The sequence below is a fragment of the Galeopterus variegatus genome, unplaced genomic scaffold (genome assembly GCF_000696425.1).
Source record: "Galeopterus variegatus unplaced genomic scaffold, G_variegatus-3.0.2 Scaffold3724, whole genome shotgun sequence".
In the NCBI taxonomy this organism is placed as follows: domain Eukaryota; kingdom Metazoa; phylum Chordata; class Mammalia; order Dermoptera; family Cynocephalidae; genus Galeopterus; species Galeopterus variegatus.
This window is the reverse complement of record NW_007729835.1, coordinates 105,531-121,027: the sequence shown is the minus strand read 5'-3', so window position 1 is coordinate 121,027 and position 15,497 is coordinate 105,531.

The window sequence follows — 15,497 nt, the reverse complement described above, 5'->3', positions numbered from 1 at the left end:
AAACAAATTAATTCACCCACATACACACAAAAAAAAAAACCGGGGGGGGGGGTGGGGAAGAAGATATAACAACTATACTTTTATGAAGTTGTTACAACAAGCAAACGGAAAGGACGTTCTTGGGGGGGAGGGGAGAGAGGGAGGAGGGAGGGAGGTGTCGGTGATGGGCCATAATAATCATATACATTGTATATTGACAAAATAAAAATTTAACGAAAAAAAAGTTGATTAATAGAAATAAATCATATATGTCTATTGTTTAAAAATAAAATAATTAAAAAAATTAAAAAAAAGAAATGCTAAGTAAGGAGGAAAAAGTAGAATCATATAAAATGCTCAATTAAAACCAGAAAGCAGAAAAAGAATAGAAGACAAAATGAGAAACAAATGACAAGGGTAATGAATTGAACATAGTCACAAATATGGTAGATACTAAACCAAGTACATTAATAATCACTTTAAATAGAAATAGTCTAAATGTACCAATCAAAAGACAGAGATTGTCAGAGCAAATTAAAAAGAAGTCCCAACTATGTGTTGTCTTCAAAAAAGTATGTACAATATCATTCCAATTTTGTAAAAGATTTAGTTCCCTATCCATATCCTTATTTTAATAAACAGAAACAGGATGAAAAGAGCATTTCAGAAGTTATCATTATTATATTTTGGTGATAAAATTGTAGGCAAAATTTTATTTTAGTTGTCCTTTACATCTTTTAAAAATTACCTACAATGAGATTTTATTCTTTTTTTAACCAGGAAAGAACAATACATTTTATTGACATAACAATGCAATTGGGAATCTTTGTGCATTTTATAAATTGATGTGTAACTTTTATGGGAAAGTTACCTATAATTTAGTCAGGACCCAAGCTGAATAATAAAATATGGCTGACCCTAGTTCTGGATTTTTTCAGTCATAATGCTTTATTATGTATTTTTATTTTCAAAAAGCTTTAAATATGTATAATAACATTCCATATTTACTGTAGCTACTTAGAAAACCCAAGTAAACAAAAAATCCACTCTATTTACAGTATCACTTCCAATTTTCCAGTTAGTGTGTTTGCATGTGTGTGCGTGTGTGATTGTCGTCTGATTATGGTACACATAATTTTGGTGTTTGATTTTTTTCCTCTTCTTAAGCCCCTTATCACATAGTATTAATAGCTACAGAGCAGCACCCTAAATGAAGATGCCATTTGTTTAACTTATACCTATTATTGTACATTTAAAATGTATTCGGTTTTCTTTTGACACACAAAAAATGCTGCTGTGAACAACCTTATAAGTTCATTTTTGTACAGTTATGGCAAGGATATTGCATAGTAGATTTATAAAAGAGGAATTACTAAGTCAAAGAATATGAACATTTATAAGGCTTTTGAAACATGTTGACAAATTGTCCTCCAAAAAGTTTAACAATAAACAGCATCAACTGCAGTGTGTGACTTTTCCACAAACTTAATTACTCTAGCCATAGTTATTATTTTTCATTCTTATCAATATTATAGGGAAAAGAAGCTTTCTCATTTCAGTTTGCATTTTATTATAAGTAAAGTTTCATAAGTTTCAATTTTGCATCTCAATAAATTGATTAATCTGCCCATTTTTCATTAGACTGTTCCTTATTGATCAGCAATGACTCGCTCTATATTTAAATAATTAACCCTTGGTCAGTCTATATTGGAAAAATTTTACCTGTTGTTTTCCTTTAACTTTTGTTTAATGGTATTTTTAATATGCAGGTATGGTTGATTGGTAAGAGTCAAAGTCATCAGTCTTTTCCTTTATGGCTTCTGCCTCAAGGGTTGCTTCAACGAGCCTTCCTCTTCACATCACAATACGGATATTAATCTATTTTAGTTTAATTACTTTTATGGGTTTTTTTTCAAAAATTAGACTTTCAAATTACATTTGCAAATTCTGTCTAGGCACATTTTAACATATTTTCTAATAAAGCAAATTATTGTTAATTTCGAAAAGAATGTTTCATTAGTATATTTTTCTAATATTCTACAACTACAAACTTAAGATTCTGCAGAGATACAGATATGCATTTACATGTGCATATATGGAAACAAATCAACTCTTTTGTCTCTCCTTTTGAAGCATCCATATTGTCTGTGTAGTGATATGTGTACATGCATGTTAATGATGTGTGGGTTTATCATATAATTGAATTTTTACTGTGTCATCATGGCTATATCCTAAAACTACTTACAGCAGTTGTTTTTTAAAACATTCCTGGATTTGTACAGTATGTCATTAATCTTCTTACACACATTTGAGGACTGGTGATATAAAATCATAGTAATACTTTTATGTGTATTGTTATACTGCACAGTAGCCAAAATAGACCATGTGATTTGTGAGTGTACTCTTGTTAGCTGCCAAATGTCTTTTGTATCAATTATCAACCAAAATTTCCTTTAGTACCTACTTTGAATCATTTGTAGTTCCAATAAGCCTGTCCTGATGACGATAATAATGCTGATGATTGCCTTTTAGTTAGAGAAACCTGATGTCAAGCAGGTGCTTATGTGTTTTAATCTTTATGAGGTAACTAGAATCACTTTAATTTTCAAAGTGATTCTACTTTGTCCTCGTTTTTTTCAATGAAGATTGTTGCCCTGAGAAGAAACTCCTCTTTTTTAGAAAAATGCATCTAAATGCATTCAGTAGCACTACATTGTTGCAATTTGTCATTTGGCATCATGAGACAGGCCATGTTAAAAATGAATATTTTAAACATTAAATTGCATAATAAGTAATGCTGTGCAGATGGCCATTGGACTTATGCTTTTATGACATGAAAGTTGCTGTGATGCCTTACAGTTTCTACATATGATCTCTCTGGACTGCAATTACAGATATACACTTTACCTTTTCTATATTCATCACTGGGGACTCCCTTGTTAGGGGGATTTTCACCCTGAAAGAAAACGCTGCTGAGAAATATTACTATTCTGCAGCTCTTTGGCATCCCTGAAATGGAAGTACTATTCATCGTGTAGGGACGTTTTCCAGCAGCCTGATTCACATGGGAGACAATATGTGGGCTCTTATTAATTAATTTGAATGTCATATTTTAGAATCAGTGGTTGCTCACTGATAATCCTAATTTGCTCATATTGAGAGTATGGAAAACCTCAGCAAAACAAAGCATTAGTTACAAGCCATTTGATTAGGTAAAGCTGAGATATTTGTACTTCATATCTTGGCCTTTCAGTATTTATCAGTAGCAAGTTAATAAGAACTTAGCAACAGATTTCTTCTGTAAAGCTTATCAATTCTCAATTCCCTAAATTTTATTTGCCAGTAGTTTGACATTTAAAATTCTTCTTGGAAGGACAAATTAGAAATCAATGACATACTCACCAAGCTACTATCATCAGTGCAGTTTAAAGAAATGTAAAGTAGGTTTTAAGGAAAAGTACTAAGATTACAGTTGTGGGATGTTTAAAAAAATGCAGGCACTTGGTTTTCAAAGTTCTCTTTGAAACATCGACCATTAAGCTTCGCTTTTAATCCTTACATTATGCCAGGGTAAATTCATTGGGCATTTAGTCATAAGAGGAAATAGTATTGTTCCTTCTAACAATCAGCTCTGTGAGAACTGATACACTTGTGCCTAGGAGCTTCATGCTAACAGTTTATGGAAGGATAATGATTCAGATGGTCCTGAACTGACATTCTATGTGTGTTGAAAAAGTTCACCGCATCAGATATTATCCCATCAGTATCGTCTTCTACTATGGAATATAACAGGAACACTGATAATCTGGAATTCAAAATGATAATTTATACTGTCTATTTATTTTATTATGGAACTCAAAGAGCTAGCCTCAATAAGAGAAGAAAAGTCTTCCATAGGGCACCTGATGCTATGGTATATATAAAGAACCTTGGCCCAAGTCAGAAATACTTTTTATTTTTTTATTTTATTTTATTTTATTTATTTATTTATTTATTTATTTATTTATTTGTCCTTTTTGAGACAGGCCGCACCGCGCTCAGCCAGTGAGTGCTGTGAGCTCACCGGTCATCCCTATATAGGATCCAAACCCGCGGCGGGAGTGCTGCTGCGCTCCCAGAGCCGCACTCTCCCGAGTGCACCACAGGCTCGGCCCCAGGAATACTTTTTAAAACTCCAGCATCCTCCAGGTCTAAGATAGGAATAACTGGAAACATTTGATAGGGAATCTCCTCTCCTTAATATTTTCCTTTTAAAAATTGGAATACAGAGTGAAATTTCTGCTTCTTGTTTCCCCCAACCTCGTCACTTTCTTTCTAATTTTGGCTGCAACCAAGAACTCTGATTTTAGCTAAGTCCAGGAGGTAAATGAATAATTAATTCCATGAGTTCTAGAAAATTATTTGTTTTGAGCAGAAGGGGACACAATTGGAATTTACTATGTACCTGCAGTAGTCAATATCAGCTTCAACTGGAATGCAAGTCAAGGTTGTTAAAACATTCAAACACTCCTTCACACATAATACAACAAGCACTAAAAAAATGAGTACTGTGTACCAGGCACCATGCTAAGTGCTTCATAAAAGCATTAGTTTGTTCATTCACCATAATTTTATTCAGTGTGCTGATTGTTATGGTAGATATTGTGGGAGTTACAGAGTAATAAAGACAATCTGTAGACTGATGGAGAGACAAATACCACCAAAAATAATTCTAGTATAATGTCATTTGCTAATAATAATTATAAAAGTTACCATTTAGTGGATGCCTCCTCTGTGCTAGGCACTGTTCATATTATTTAAGACTTTAACTCTTTTAAGCTTCATATCAGTCCTGGGAAGTGGGTACTACTATCTACATTTCAGACAAGGAAATTAAGGCTTAGGGTGATTAAATATGTTTTCTGATGTCACAGAGACAGAGCCGGAATTCAAACATAAGTTTGTCTCTTTCCAAGGCCTGTGTTCATTCACAGGGAAAAATGCAAAGTGTTATGAAGCAGAGAAAAGAAATGGGCCTTGGAAAGAATTCATAGAAAGAAAAATAATTGCTCTGGGTCTCAAAGCATGAGGTAGGTGTCCACCAGGTAGAGAAAGAGGTGCCAGCAGGACTGGCTTTCACATTCAAAACTGATCTTACAAAAAATAAAACTGAATGGCAAGATCCACACTAAGAATTTATATTTTTTCAGAGAATGGCATTAAATAGCCCACGTGCCCCCCGAGGCACCCATGCTGGGGAACGTGGGCAACACCATAGGATACCCCCAGCCCAGGCCAGTGTGTGCAACCCAAAGGGGGCCCCCAAAGAGGCCCAGAGTGCTACCAGGCCTGTGTGCCCCCCAAGGCACCTGCGCTGGAGCAGGTGGGTGCCGCTGTGGGGCACCCCCAGCCCAGGCCAGTGCACACTGCCCAGAGAGGCCCTAAAGCTGCCAGGCCCACAGGGCCACAGGCTACCCACGTCAGAACAGGTGGGCACCACTGCGGAAATTCAAGCCCAGGCCCATCCCTGCAGCTCAGAGAGGACTGAGCCTCCCACCCATAGGCACCAAGGCAGCTGTCCCAAATTGGCAGTCCCGGCAGGATCCTAGCCAGACATTAGAGCCTAAAAAGTGGACTGTGAAATCCTCTGCCACAATGACTAAACACCAAAGGAAAGATGCCAGAAATATGAAAAATCAAGAAAGTACACCTCCAAAGGGTAATAACTCTCAAGTTCTAGATCCTATAGAACAGGAAATCCTTGAAAAAATTGACAAGTAATTTCGAGCAATAATTCTGAGGAAACTAAATAAGATACAAGAAAACTCAAGTTAGACAATACAATGAAATGAGAAAAAGTATACAGGACCTGAAAGAAGAAATGGACAAAGAAATCAATGCCCTGGAAAAGAATGTAGAACAGCTTGTGGAGCTAAAGAATTCACTCGACGAAATGAAAAACACAACAGAGAGTTTAACCAGCAGGCTAGAACAAGCAGAACAGAGAATTTCTGACCTTGAAGATGGGCTGTTTCAAATAACACAGGTGGACAAGAAAAAAGATATTAAAACATCAAAGAAAATGTAAGAGAGATAACAGACAAAGTTAAGAGTTTAAATATCCGAACCATGGGTCCAAAAAGAAATTAAACAGGAAATCAAAAAATTTATTGAAACTAATGAAAATAATGATACATCATACCAAAACCTGTGGGATACTGCAAAAGCAGTAAAAGGGGGAAAATTATTGCACTAAATAGTTACTTCAGAAGAATGTAAAGATGGCAAGTAAACAACCTACCACTTCACCTTAAAGAATTAGAAAAATAAGAACAATCCAAACCCAAAGTTAGCAGACGGAAAGAAATAATTAAGATCAGAGCAGAACTTAATGGAATAGAAACCCCAAAAATGACACAAAAGATCAATGAATGAAAAAGTTGGTTTTTTGAAAAGATAAATAAAATTGACAAACCATTAGCAAGGCTAACTAAAAAAAGAATAGAGAAGACACAAATAACAAAAAATAGAAATGAAAAAGGTAATTTTTTTTTTTCTGATAGAAAAAAATAAAGTGGGGCCGGCCCGGTGGCGCACTGCTACAGTGCGCCGCTTGGGAGCGTGGCGGCGCTCCCGCCGAGGGTTCGGATCCCACATACAGACCGGTTCCCGCTCACTGGCTGAGTGAGGTGCAGGCGCAGCACCGAGGGTTGCGATCCCGTTGCCGGTCCCGGTCCGGTACGGGGGCGACACTGAGGGTTGCGATCCGTTGCCGGACACGGAAAAAGACAAAAATAGTTGTTATATCTTCTCCCCCCCCCCCCCCCCGGGTTATTTTTTGTGTGTGTGAGTGAATTTATTTATTTATTTTTAGCTCCCACCAATATGTGAGAACATGTGGTATTTCTTTTTCTCTGCCTGACTCGTTTCACTCAATATTATTCTCTCAAGGTCCATCCATGTTGTTGCAAATGGCAGTATTTCATTTGTTTTTATACCTGAGTAGTATTCCATTGTGCAGATATACCACATTTTCTGTATCCACTCATCCGATGATGGACATTTGGGCTGGTTCCAACTCTTGGCTATTGTAAAGAGTGCAGCAATGAACATTGGAGAATGGGTATATCCTCGACTTGAAGATTTCCATTCCTCTGGGTATATCTTAGCAGTGGGATAGCTGGGTCATATGGTAGGTCTATCTGCAATTGTTTGAGGAACCTCCATACCATTTTCTGAAGAGGCTGCACCATTTTGCACTCCCATCAGCAGTGTAGGAAGGTTCCTTTTTCTCTGCAACCTCGCCAGCATTTATTTTTCACAGACTTTTGGATATCAGCCATCTTACCTCGAGTGAGATGGTATCTCAGAGTGGTTTTGATTTGAATTTCCCGAATGCTGACTGATATTGAGCATTTTCCCATGTGCCTGTTGGCCATTCCTATGTCTTCCTTTGAGAAATGCCTATTTAGTTCCTTTGCCCATTTTTAAATTGCAAATTGTGTTACTTTTTTTTGTTGTAAAGTTGTTTCAGTTCCTTGTATATTCTGGATATTAACCCTTTGTCAGATGTATGTTTTGCAAATATTTTCTCCCACTCTGTTGCTGTCTTTTAACTCTGTTAATTTTTTCTTTTGCTGTGCAGCAGCTGAACATGGTGATATTACAACTGATACCTCAGAAATACAAGAAATCATTAGAGACTACTGTAAAAAACTATATGCCAACAAATTTGAATATCTGGAGGAAATGGAAATGTTTCTGGATACATACAAACTACCAAAACTAAGCCAAGAACATGCAGAAATTCTGAACAGACAAATAACAATAAAGAAGATTGAAGCTATTATCAGAAGGCTCCCAACAAAGAAAAGCCCCCAGGACATGATGGGTTCATTGCAGAATTCTACCAAACCTTCAGGGCGGAATTGATACCAATTCTATACAAACTATTCTAAAAGACTGAGACAGAGGCCATTCTCCCAAACTCATTCTATGAAGCAAACATCACCCTGATACCAAAACCAGACAAAGATACAACAAAAAAAGAAAACCACAGGCCAATATTCTTGATGAATATAGATGTAAAGATCCTCAATAAAATACTAGCCAACAGAACACAGCAACACATACACAAAATTATACACCATGTTCAAGTGGGATTCATCCCAGGGATGCAAGGTTGGTTCAATGTATGCGAATCAAAAAATGTGATACACCACATCAATAAAATGAAAGACAAAGACCATATGATCATCTGTATAGATGCTGAAAAAGCCTTTGACAAAATTCAACACTCATTCATGATAAAGACTCTCTACAAGTTAGGTATAGACAGAAAGAATGTCAACATGGTTAAAGCCATATATGATAAGCCCACTGCCAATATCATCCTGCCAATTTCAACAGTTTCTGTTAAGAACAGAAACTAGACAAGGATGCCCACTCTCACTACTCCTATACAACATAGTGCTGGAATTGCTAGCCAGAGCAATCAGAATACAGAAGGAAATAAATGGCATCCAGATTGGAAAAGATGAAGTCAAACTGTCCCTGTTTGAAGATGATATGATCCTATATATCAAACATCCTAAGGCCACTGTAAAAAAACTCTTAGAGTTGATAAATGGTTTCAGCTATGTTGCAAGATACAAAATTAACACAAAAAAATCAGTAGCTTTTCTATATTCCAACAGTGAACATGCAGAAAAAGAAATCAAGAAAGTTAGCCCATTTACAATAGCCACCAAAAAATAAAATAAAATTCTTAGGAATAGAGTTAACCAAGGATGTGAAAAATCTCTGTAATGAGAACTACAAACCACTGTTGAGAGAAATTAAAGAGGACACAAGAAGATGGAAAGATATCCCTTGCTCTTGCATTGGAAGAATTAAAATTGTGAAAACGTCCACACTACCCAAAGTGATCTACAAATTCAATGCAATCCCCATCAAAATTCCAATGACATTTTTCTCTGAACTGGAAAAAACCGTCCTAACATTTATATGAAATAACAAAAGACCATGAAAAGCCAAAGCAATTCTGAGAAAAAAAAAAAAAATAGACCTGGAGGCATAACACTACCTGACTTTAAACTATGCTACAAAGCTATAATAACCAAAACAGCATGGTACTGGCATAAAAACAGACACATGGATGAATGGAATAGAATAGAGTATCCAGAAATCAATCCATACACCTATAGCCATCTGAACTTTGACAAAGACACCAAGTCTACACATTAGGGAAGAGACTGCCTCTTCAGCTAACAATGCTTGGAAAACTGGATATTCATATGCAGAAGAATGAAACTAGACCCATACTTCTCACCATTTACTAAAATCAACTCAAAATGGATTAAAGAATTAAATACACACCCTGAAACAATAAAACTCCTTAAAGAAAACATAGGGGAGACACTCCAGGAAGTAGGATTGGGCACAAACTTCAAGAACATAACCCCCAAATCATGGGCAGCCAAAGGAAAAATAAACAAATGGAATTATATCAAACTAAAAGTCTTCTGCACAGCAAAAGAAACAACAGAGTGAAAAGACAACCAACAGAGAAGGAGAGAATATTTGTAAAATATACATCTGACAAAGGATTAACTTCCAGGATATACAAGGAACTCAAACCACTTTACAGCAAAAAAATAAGTAACCACATTAAAAAATGGGCAAAGGAACTGAATAGGCATTTCTCAAAGGAAGATATATGAATTGCTAACAGACACATGAAAAAATGCTCAACATCACTCAGCATTCAGGAAATGCAAATGAAAACCACACTGAGATATCATCTCATTCCAGTTACAATGGCTAATATCCAAAAGTCTGTGAATGATAAATGCTGGCAAGGTTGCAGAGAAAAAGGAAACTTCCTACACTGTTGGTGGGACTCCAAAATGGTGCAGCCTTTATGCGAAACTGTATGGAGGTTCCTCAAACTATTACAGATAGATCTACCACATGACCCAGCTATCTCACTGCCTGGAATATACCCAGAGGAATGGGAATCATCATGCCAAAGGGATACCTGTACTCCAATGTTTATTGAAGCATTATTTAGAATAGCCAAGAGTTGGAACCAGCCCAAGTGTCCATCATCAGATGACTGGATAAGGAAACTGTGGTATATCTACACAATGGAGTACTACTCTGCTATAAAAAAGAATGAAATACTACCATTTGTGGCAACATGGATGGACTTAGAAAAAAATATTAAGTGAAATAAGACAGTCACAGAAAGAAATACCATTTGTTCTCACTTATTTGTGGGAGCTGAAAATAAATAAATAAATACACAAACAATTGTGGGGGGCAGGGAAGAAGACACAACTGTCACAGTTCCTTGAAATTGTTAAGACAAGCAAACAGATATGATATTGATGGAGGGGGGAGTGGGATGGGGGAGTGAGGATTTGGTAAAGGGACATGAAAATCAACTATATTGCATATTGATAAATTTAAATTAAATTAAAAAAAGAGAGAGAATGACATTAAATAAATAAAAGAACTGTCACGTCAAGATGAGAAAGAGACAACAGAAGAAAGAAATGCCTTTATGTGTACCTTTAATGGCAATTCTTTTCTTCTTTTTGAGCAAGGCATCCTACATATTCATTTTGCACTTGGCCCCAGGAATTATGTACCTAGGCCTGGGTCCTGACCATTTTATGCAAAGAGAGCATGAAATATAAGGAAATGGAAACATGAAATGTTATGTATTGCTTAGGTTGTAGGTGTATGTTTGGAATGTAAGGAAATGTAGTAGGAATTGAGCTGGAGAAAGTAAGACTGCCTTGTATGCCATCCTCCATTATGGAGGAGGCACTGAAGGATTAAGAGAATAATGTGACCCAAATAGAATCCCAGAAAGATCCATCTAGTAGTTGGGTTTATGATGAAATACAGTTACAGAGAAGTACCTGGGGCGGGGGGGGAAGAACCATAAAAACAAACAGGCTCTTAAATTCTCTAGCTAGGTAGGTAGGAGATAACAGGGATTTGAACTAAGACTGGCAGTTTGGAAGGGAAATGATTATGAAAGATATTTCTTAGGTAGAACTGACAGGATTTGATGACTGGGTAGATGGCAGTAAGAAAGAAAAGGAAAGATTCAGGATGTCTCTGGGGTTTGAATCTTGAGATATCCAGTGATGGCTATGAATTAACTAAGAAGAGGATCGTACCAAAAGGAACATGTTTGAAAGAGAAGATAGAAAACATATTTTGGAATATATTTCATGTCCTGGGTATGTTATTCCAAATGAATATATCTAGCAGATACTTGAAAATATGAGACCAAAAATATTTGTGTTCCGGTAAGACCACACATATTGTTACTTTGTATTGTTACTTTGGTAACAATTTTGAATTGTCTGACTCTTTGATTTCTAGTCATACACATTCTTCAGAACTAGCATCTAAGTGCAGAAATAAGTAAATTAGTCTGAGGGTCTAAAATATTGTTCACAAAGTCTCTAGATTAAAACCACATGATGTATTCCTTTAGTCTCTGACATAAGGTGTTACTTTTACTAATGTTTAATCAGCTTGAGCATCTATCCCTGAGACCCATGTTACTCATGCCATACTTCCTAGAGAAGGGTTCCGAGAAGCATCAAGGATGTATAACAGAGGAATATATAAAAATGAAGTAAAGTATATCCCTTAGGAACATGTTGAAGAGTTTACATAAATGAAATGATTTATGGAAAGACAACTTGTTAAATTTAAATTGCTCCACAAATATCTGCTATGGTTTTAGTCGCTCAGTGTGAAACTGGTCCACAATGACCAACAACAGAACAACGCATTTCTCCTTTCTCATATTTGCAGATATCAAAGGAACTAAAGATGGGTGGCCTAACCTGGAAGAGATGTTTGGGCCCTTAAAGGGCTGGAAGCTTGTAGGGGCTCAGAACCCCTCAAGTCCTATGCACTATGGAGTAAGAACCTTATACCTGGGGTCACTTTTAATCCTTTATTTTGTTTTATTTTATTTACTTTTTATTGGTTATGAATATTCATGAGATAAAGCTGATTGTCACCCCTCATGCCCATGATGTGGAGGCCAGATTCATACTGGCAGTTTACCCATTACCAGAAATTGCATTTGTACCTCATGTCTCCCACCCAGTTGTACCCAACCTCCCTTGCCCACCCCACCCCACAATTTGTAGCCAAAGGAATGTTCTCTTCCTCTGCCAGACCAATGCACTGCTGTGTTCTTTCTTTCCTTCTCTTGCTCTTAGCTCCCTCATATGAGTGAGCACATGCGGTATTTATCCCTCTCTGCTTTGCTTATTTCACTCAACATAAGTTTCTCCAAGTTCATCCATGTTATTGCAAATGGGAGTATTTCATTTTTTTTTTAATGGCAGAGTAGTATTCCATAGTGTATACATACCACAGTTTCTTTATCCAATCATCCATCAATGGACATTTAGGTTGGTTCCATATCTTGGCTATTGTAAACAGAGTATGATGAACATGGGAGTGCAAGTATCCCTTCAACATGATGGTTTCCATTCCTCTGTGTATATATGCAGAAGAGGGATTGCTGGATCATACAGAAGATCAGTCTGTAGTTGTTTGAGAAACCTCCATACCGATTTCCATAGTGGTTGTACTAATTTACAGTCCCACCAACAGTGTAGGAGTGTTCCCTTCTCTCTACATCTTTGCCAACATTTGTTATTCACTGTCTTTTTAATTATAGCCAGTCTAACTGGGTGAGGTGGTATCTCAATGAAGTTTTGAATTGCATTTCCCTGATGACTAGTGATGCTGAGCATTTTTTCATGTATCTGTTGACCATTTGTATGTCTTCCTTTGAGAAATGTCTATTCTGCTCCTTTTTCCATTTTTTGATTGGGTTATTTTCTTTCTTTCTTTCTTTTTTTTTTTTTTACTGCATAATTGCTTCAGTTCTATGTATATTCTGAATATTAATCCCTTATCGAACGTGTAGTTACCAAAAATTTTCTCCCACTCTGTAGGTTGTTGTTTCACTCTGTTGATTGTTTTCTTTGGTGTGTGAAAGCTTTTTAATTTAATATAGTCCCATTTGTTTATTTTTTCTTTTGCTGCTTGTGCTTTCAAGCTCATGTTCATAAAGCCTGTGCCCAGACCTAATTGCTGAAGTGTTTCACCTATATTTTCCCTTAGTAATTTTCAGGTCTTATACTTAATTCTTTAATCCATTTTGAGTTGATTTGAATGCAAGACGAGATATGCATATCTAGTTTCATTCTTCTGCATATGGATATCCAGTTTTCCCAGCACTACTTGTTGAAGAGGCAGTCTTTTCTCCAATGTAGATCTTTGCTGCCTTTGTCCAATATCAGATGGCTGTAAGCTTGAGGAGTGACTTCTGGGTTCTCAATTCTACTTCACTGGTCTGGGTGTCTATTTTTACACCAGTGCCATGCTTTTTTGGTTACAACAGCTTTGTGGTATAATTTGAAGTCAGGCACAGTTATGTCTCTGACTTTGTTTTCTTTTTGCTCAAGATAGCTTTGGCTATTTGGGGTCTTTTGTTTTTCCATATGAAAGGTAAGATTGTTTTTACCATTTCTGTGAAGAATGTCATTGGCATTTTGATGGGGATGGCATTGAATCTGTAGATCGCTTTGGGAAGTATAGACATTTTCACAATGTTAATACTTCTAAGCCTGGAGCATGGAATATCATTCTATCTTTTTCTGTTTTCTTTAATTTCTGTCAGAAGTGGTTTGTCGTTCTCATTGTAGAGGTCTTTCACCTCCTTGGTTAAATTGATCCCTAGGTACTTTAATTTTTGTGTGACAATTGCAAATAGTCTTACTTTCTCTATTTCTATTTCTTTTAGTTCATTATTTGAGTAAATAAATGCAACTGATTTGGGGGCACTTATTTTGTATCCTGAAACATTACTGAAGTTATTAACCAGCTCTAGGAGTTTTTTGATAGAGTCCTTAGATTTTTCTATATATATTATCATGCCATCTACAAATAGAGACACTTTGACTTCTTTTTTTCCTATCTGGATTCCCTTTAATTCTTTCTCTTGCCTGATTGCTCTGGCTAGTACCTACAGTACTATGTTAAATAGTGGTGGAGAGAGTGGGCACCCTTGTCTTGTTCCTGCTCTTAAAGGAAAGGCTCTCAGTTTTTCTCCATTCAGGATGATACTGGCAGTGGGCTTGTAGTAAGTGGCTTTTATTTTGTTGAGATACTTTCCTTCTATACCTAATTTGTTGAGAGTCTTTATCATGAAGGGATATTACATTTTGCCAAATGCTTAATGGAAACCAAAAATGAGCAGGAGTAGCTATTCTTATACCAGACAAAATAGACTTTAAACTGAAAGACATAAAAAGAGACAAAGAAGGCCACTATATAATGTTAAAAGGATCTATCCAGCTAAGAGACATAACAATTATAAATATATATGCACCCAATACTGGAGCACCCAGACATATAAAGCAAATAATCTTAGACCTAAAGAAAGAAATAGGCCCTGATACATTAGTAGTGGGTGATCAGAACACTCCTGCCTCAGTATGGGACAGAACTTCCAGGCAACAGGTCAGCAAATAGACACAGGACTTAATCGACACCTTAGACCAACTGGACCTGGCAGATATATATGGAACATTTCACCCAACAACTAAAAAATATAGTTTCTTCTTATCAGCTCAGGAACATTCTCCAGGATTGACGACATATTAGGTCTCAAATCTACTCTCAGCAAATTTTAAAAAATTGAAATCATTCCAAGTATCTTCTCAGACCACAATGGACTAAAATTCAGAATCAATAATAAGAGAAACTCTGGAAACTATACAAATACATGGAAACTAAATAATAGGCTCCTGAATGACCTATGAGTCCAACAAGAAATGAAACAGGAAATAAAAAATTTCTTGAAACTACTGAAAATAAAGATACATCATACGAAAACCTGTGGGATACTGCAAAAGCAGTACTAAGAGTCAAATTAATTGCAGTAAATATTTACTTGAAAAGAATGGAAAGACTTCAAATAAATGACCTAACGCTACACCTCAAAGAACTTGATAAACAACAATTATCCAAACATAAAGGTAGTATAGAATAGAGAATCCAGAAATCAACCCACACACTTACTGCCATCTGATCTTTGACAAAGGCACCAAGCCTATTCACTGGGGAAGGGACGGCATCTTCAGCAAATGGTGCTGGGATAACTGGATATCCATATGCAAGAGAATGAAACTAGACCCATACCTCTCACCATATACTAAAATCAACTCAAAATGGATTAAGGATTTAAATATACACCCTGAAACAATAAAACTTCTTAAAGAAAACATAGGAGAAACATTATAGCAAATAGGACTGGACACAGACTTCATGAATATGACCCCAAAAGCACGGGCAACCAAAGGAAAAATAAACAAATGGGATTATATCAAACTAAAAAGCTTCTGCACAGCAAAAGAAACAAATAACTGAGTAAAAAGACAACCAACAGAGTGGGAGACAATATTTGCAAAATATACATCTGA